At 42.4% G+C, this 6099-nt stretch overlaps 1 non-coding gene across 1 annotated transcript; it reads left to right on the top strand.

Moving 5' to 3' along the window:
* Positions 1 to 351: 351 nt before the first annotated feature.
* Positions 352 to 425, top strand: Trnat-ugu. Its single transcript has one exon. It is a non-coding gene; the product is annotated as a tRNA-Thr (tRNA).
* Positions 426 to 6099: the final 5674 nt, after the last annotated feature.

The raw sequence follows: 6099 nt of genomic DNA on the forward strand, positions 1-6099 counted from the left end.
ACGTCAATGGCTAGGTAGCCTTTAACTATATGAAGATAGTAACTATTCCGAAATAAATACCAATGATGACCATGCAGCGTCTCTAGGAAGAAATCTAAATTAATCGAAACCCTCAGCTGCCAACAGGTGTCGTCGATATACCTCTACGGGGACAGCTGAAAATGGGTGCGTCGACCGCGACTTCTTACATGGCTCTTACGGGAATCGTCACCTTAGTTGGCGCGAGTAATGAGTGAATGGGTAAATATCCTTTAGGAACATTACGAATTTGGGTTGTAGACAGTTGTGAATGTGGGTCTCACGGGAAGCGTGCAAGAGATAATTCCCTGCAGTCGCGCTATCCTTTTTTCCCCCTCGGTGGCTCAGATGGATAGAGCGTCTGCCATGTAAGTAGGAGATCCCGGGTTCGAGTCCCGGTCGGGGCATACATTTTCAGCTGTCCCGTTGAGGTATATCGACACCTGTTGGTAGCTGAGGGTTTCGATTAATTATCATTTCTTTACAAACCGTTATGGTCACATTTCACTTACACCATGGCATCCCACACACAAAGTGTGCGAGACGTTGCTACTCTACCCTGCTCTTTGATAGCGGCTCTCCCGCAGTCAGGAGAGCTCCTTCGGCTATGCAATGGTACTCGCACTTTCAACTGGTCCTCAGACGGGTTCACTTCGTAAATCCCAACACCGACCACAGGAACCACCTGTTTCTCTAGCGGTGTCTCCGTCACCGGCAGTGCGAGTGAGGATCAACTGAATTCTAACTACGTCGAACAGGACAGAAAAGTTGTTCTGTTCACCAATAAAGGTGGCAGGAAGAGATCCAAGACGGAAAAAAACAGATGTACAGAACTTAAGGATAAAAGTATATTTCTTCTGCTCTGTTACTGCCAATTCTATAGTATAGGAAAGAAGGTACGAGATGACTCTCCTGCCTCTACGATTTTTCTGCTTGTTTCGGACAAGTAAATAGGCTGCATATATTAGCAGTTAGCAGGCGGGTGATGGAGCCCTCTCTTGGAAATGGTAAGCAGGGTGCGGAAGAATGCCGGTGTACACTGGCTGTGTTTATCGGTGGGTCTCGTCCCTGATGTGGAGGGGTGCTGCCGGCGATTATCGAGCGTGCTGGGTACAATTGTCTGCAAATAGTGGCAAATTTCGACGCTAATGACGCCTGCTGCTTAGGATCTGAGGCCATCTTCGGCTCCTTTCAGAAGATGGATGATATGGTGAAGGTAACTAGTATCACACCTGGGCTGCATGCTAAGCTGTCTTTGAGTAGCATCGTGTACAGGATCGATCGCCATCCTCTGATTTGGAGCAGAGTGGAAGGTCTAAAGCAAAGGCTCAGACGACTCTGTGACGGTATCAGATGCGAGTTCCAAGGCTGTAGAAATTTAGGGTTCGTCTTAATAGGGCAGGCGTGCACTACTCGCAGGAAGCGGCTGCTAGGGTACCGTAGTGCATATAGTGTGCACATGCGTTTTTTAGGTTATGAACCGCCCCCTTCCCCGCCCCCTCCCCACCTTGGGATAAGAGATATATACCTTGCCAATACCTGTTACATTGGCCACAATGTTCTCAGAGAATCCTCGTCTTCGCAGATCCAATCCAGAAAAGATTAATATAATATTAGTAAATTGCAGAAGCATTTAAGGAAAGGTCTCAGAATTAGTGTCGCTTATTGAAGAATGTAATACCCCGACAGCATCAGGAACAGAAAGCTGGTTGAAAGCGAAGTGAACAGTAAAGAAATACTAAGTCCAGATTGGTATATTTATCTTAAGTCTAAGTTGGTCTTCCATGTTGTCGGCTTATTTATTGTAGTAAAAAGCCCGATAGTATCTAGCGAGGTTATCACAGATCACGAATCGCAGCTAATCTGGGTGAAGTTAAGCACCAAAGGCCAGTAAAAATTGGTAATCGCACGCCTCCATAGATCGCTTGGGCCAGGAACAGTAGTAGTAGAGCGATTCAGAGAGAATTTACACTATATCGTCAATAACTTTTCTGATCATGCTGTTATAATGGAGGGTACTTCAGCTTTCCAGATATAGATTGGGAGAGGCATGCTAACAAAACCGGTATTCATGAGACATTATACTGACTGTATTGCCAGAAAATTATTTTGAGATGTGAATGTAATGTCCTCCTAGCAAGAAACAGACATGAACTTAATAGTATCAGTTAACGTAGACCATTAGTGATTATAAGTCTGCAATAGCAACTGTGACTAGTGTTTTACAAGAAATAATAAGAAAGGTAGCAAGATGGTTTTGCTTTATGCAAACTGCCGAGTACCTGAAAAGTCATGATCAAATAGTTACTGATGAGGACGAAGATGTGGAACACAAATAGAAATAATTCAAAAGTATCATTCCATATGCCTTAGACAAGTATGTACCCACCAATTTCTTAAGAGATAGGAAAGACCCGCCGTGGTTTAATAGCAGTGTTAGAAAACTGCTCCGTAAACAAAAACAGTATCAGGTCAGATTGAAGGGAAGTCAAAACCTGTCTCACAAACAATAGCTGAACTAGGCGAAAATGAGAGTAAGTAGAGAAACCAGAGAAGTGTTCAATGCCTTTGATAGCAAAATTTTGTAAATCGGTCGGACTAAAAACCACAGGTGATTTCGTTCTTATGTAAACTGAGTAAGCTGTTAGAAATTATCTATTCATTAACTGAGAGACCATACTGGCGCTGAAACAGATGATAATAGGCACCAAGCTGAAATACCGATGTCGGTCTTCCGAAACAGCTTCGTTGCGAAAGATCGTAACACAGTCCCTCCTTTCAATCATCGTACGAACGTTGAAATGGCATATATTGAGATAATCAATCACAGAACAAAAAAGCAACTGCTTAGTACTGGAAAGACATCAGGACGAAATGAGATACCTGTTCGCAGATGATGCGATTCTCTATAACAAAAACTATACGAAACAGTTTGCTTCCCTTTTAGCAGAAATTTATCGCAGACCGCTGGAGAAACGAAGAGTACCTAGTGACCGGAAAAAGCGCACGTCATTCCTGTTTTCAGTAAGGCACACAGGACAGATACACTTAGTTATAGAGTTGTACCGTTGACGCGAATATGGTGTAGTATTATCGGCCATGTTCTATGCTCAGGAATTACGACGTCTGTGGAGAACGAAAATCTTCTCTATAACAGTCAACATGGATTCCGCAAAGATAAATCTTGCGAAACTCAGCCCGCTCTGTTCCTCCATGACATCCATACCGCTGAAGACAACGGAGCTCAGGTTGATACCATGTTCTTTGACTTCAGGAAGGCATTTGATACAGTCTCACACTGCCATTGAATGAGAAACATTACGAGCTTACCCAGTATCTGACCAGATTTGCGACTGAATCCAAGACTTCCTTGCAGGCAGAACTCAACAAGTCGCTCTTAACGGATGAAAATCGACAGATGTAATTTCCGAAGTATCCCAGTGAAGTGTGACATGATCGTTACTTATTACGATGTACTCGTATATAAATGCTCTAGTAGAAAGCGTCGGATGCCCTTTCTGCAGATGATGCAATTGTCTCTAACAAAATAGCAATGCCAGAAAACAATATCTGTTTGCAGAATGACCTGCAGAGAATTTTTGAATTGGCAGTCTCTGGAAGTTGACCCTGAATGTAACATATTGGGCATACATAGGAAAAGAAAGCCACTACTGTAGAGCTACACTATTCATGAGAAACTGCTGGAAACTTTATCTACCGTTGTAAGTAGGCTGTTTATTTGTTTGTATGTTGGCTGCGCTATGTACCGCTCTGCATTAATAATCCTGACAGCGCTGTGTGCACTCTGTAAGATACTCTGTGGCTGGTCGGGCTCACTGTTAGAGGTGAATAGTCAGCAGTGATAGCAGTTGGAGGTGAACAGCTAGCAGTGATGGAAGTTGGAAGTGAGTAGTCAGCAGTGATGGAGGTTAGAGGTTAATAATTAGCAGTGTTGGAGGTTTGCAGTATTAGCGCGAGCGTACGGTCTGAATGTGTATCCGTCATGGAGATTTATAACTGATGATTATATATATATATATATATATATATATATATATATATATATATATATATATATATATATATATATATATATATATATATATATATATATATATATATAATTATTTTGGCAGTAGAGTTAGGCAAAATCTGGCAAATACATTGTTTGCTCTGCAACAAAACCTTTCCTTTGTTTACCACATGTCTATTAGTAGTTGGAGCCTTAAGTAGTTAGAATCTTTTATTTAGCTGGCAGTATTGGTGCTTGCGGCATTGCTGTTGTTCGTGTAATGAAGATTTTCTGTGAGCTAAGTGACTTATAAATGTATGGGTTATTGTTAGGATTTCTTCTAATTCAGAATTATTTGAAGTTAGGTTATCATTTTTGAGCAGGCAGGTTGCGTTGCGCCAGGATATTGTGGGTCAGTTTTGAGATGATAAGAATAAGTGAAGAGAAAGTAGGCTCAGTACGTTCAGTTTCACTCAGCAGTTTCAGTTAAGAAGTTTCGCTTTCTCAGTAATTTCAGCTTAAGTAAAACAAAATATAATTAAGAAGTTTCACTGTAAAATATCTAGGAGTAGCTATCTAGACCAACCTTGAGTGGAATTACTACATAAAACAAATAGTAGATGCCAGAGGAGAATCATAGAATAATCCTAAGGAAATGTAACTCATCCACAAAGGATGTAGCTTATAAAGCTCTTGTTCGACCGATTTTTGAGTATGGTTCATGCGTATGAGATCCTTATCATGTAGAACTGATACAAGAGATAAAGATCCAACAAAGAGCGGCGCGTTTCGTCACGGGATTGTGACCGAGATGCTCAATAGAAGAGTGATAGACGTTACTAGAGAGGTGTTACTATACAAAATTCGAGAGAGTACTTTCCTGGAAGAGTCAGCCAACATAGTACTTCCTCCCACAATAACAGCGACGAGAAAATTCGAGAAATTAGAGCCAATACAGAGGCTTTCCGATAATCATTTTTCCTATGCGCCATTCGCGAGTGGAATAGGGTCGTGGGGCCCAGTTAGTGGTACCAGAAGTACTCTCCGCTACACACCTATAAGCGTTTGGCGGTGTATGATGTACATGTAGATGTACCTGACAGAAATAGGCCATGGGACGTGCGGAATACACTTTTGAATGTTCCTGTGTCCATAATGCGTTCCCACCTCGCGCCATAAGACGGTACGTCCAGCATTGTCAAACATTATCGTTTCGGCGGTCGAAGTCTTACGGTATGGGGAGGGAGGCATACTGTTGCACGGGCGTGCTGACCTCCCAACCTTTGAACACGGTGCACTTACCTGTTTGCAGTATGGTGACACGGTACTCGAACTCCAAATGAGTATTTTCATGGTTCATCCGGCGCTGCCTTCGTTTTTGTGGATGACAGTTCGTGACCGCATCGAACAGTGCTGCAGAAGGAGATCTTGGAACGAGACGATATTCATAGAAGGGACTGGCCTATACGTTCCCCGACTCAAATTCCATCGCGTACGCGTGAGAACGGTTGGAGAGACGTACTATGGCATTACACATGCTCCAACTACTGTCCACTATTTGTCAGCTTAACTGGTAAAGGAATGGAAAGCCATGCCACAGAAATTCCTTACCAGTCTTGAAGCCGGCATGGTAGCACGTTTCCGAGCGTGCATTTTCATCCATGGTGAGCACACACACTCCATTAAGAACAATGTCCCGCCTTTTTAATGTCCACGGAAGCACTGAAATCGCGGTGACTAGTGTAATCGCCTTCTTTCAATAAAAGTGTAGTTTTTCATCTCATTACGTACTTATTTCAGTTACCTAGTGCACTGTACTCTAGTTATCACTGTATGGTGCAGCTTTCATCGAGCAACTTGAGCTCTACTCAGGAAAAAATGAAAAAACGACAAAATAATGTTGGCAATATTGATTAATATACCACTAGCAGTCACTTGTACCAATACTTGGTTATGGTGGTGGGGATGGTAAAGCGTGGCAAAATGTTCTATCACAGATTTAACTTTGAACAGTGATCTAATTTCTGATTTCAATGCGCGATGACTAACTGAACGAGTATTATGTCCAG

This window comes from Schistocerca piceifrons, chromosome 8, assembly GCF_021461385.2.
Source record: "Schistocerca piceifrons isolate TAMUIC-IGC-003096 chromosome 8, iqSchPice1.1, whole genome shotgun sequence".
Taxonomy (NCBI): domain Eukaryota; kingdom Metazoa; phylum Arthropoda; class Insecta; order Orthoptera; family Acrididae; genus Schistocerca; species Schistocerca piceifrons.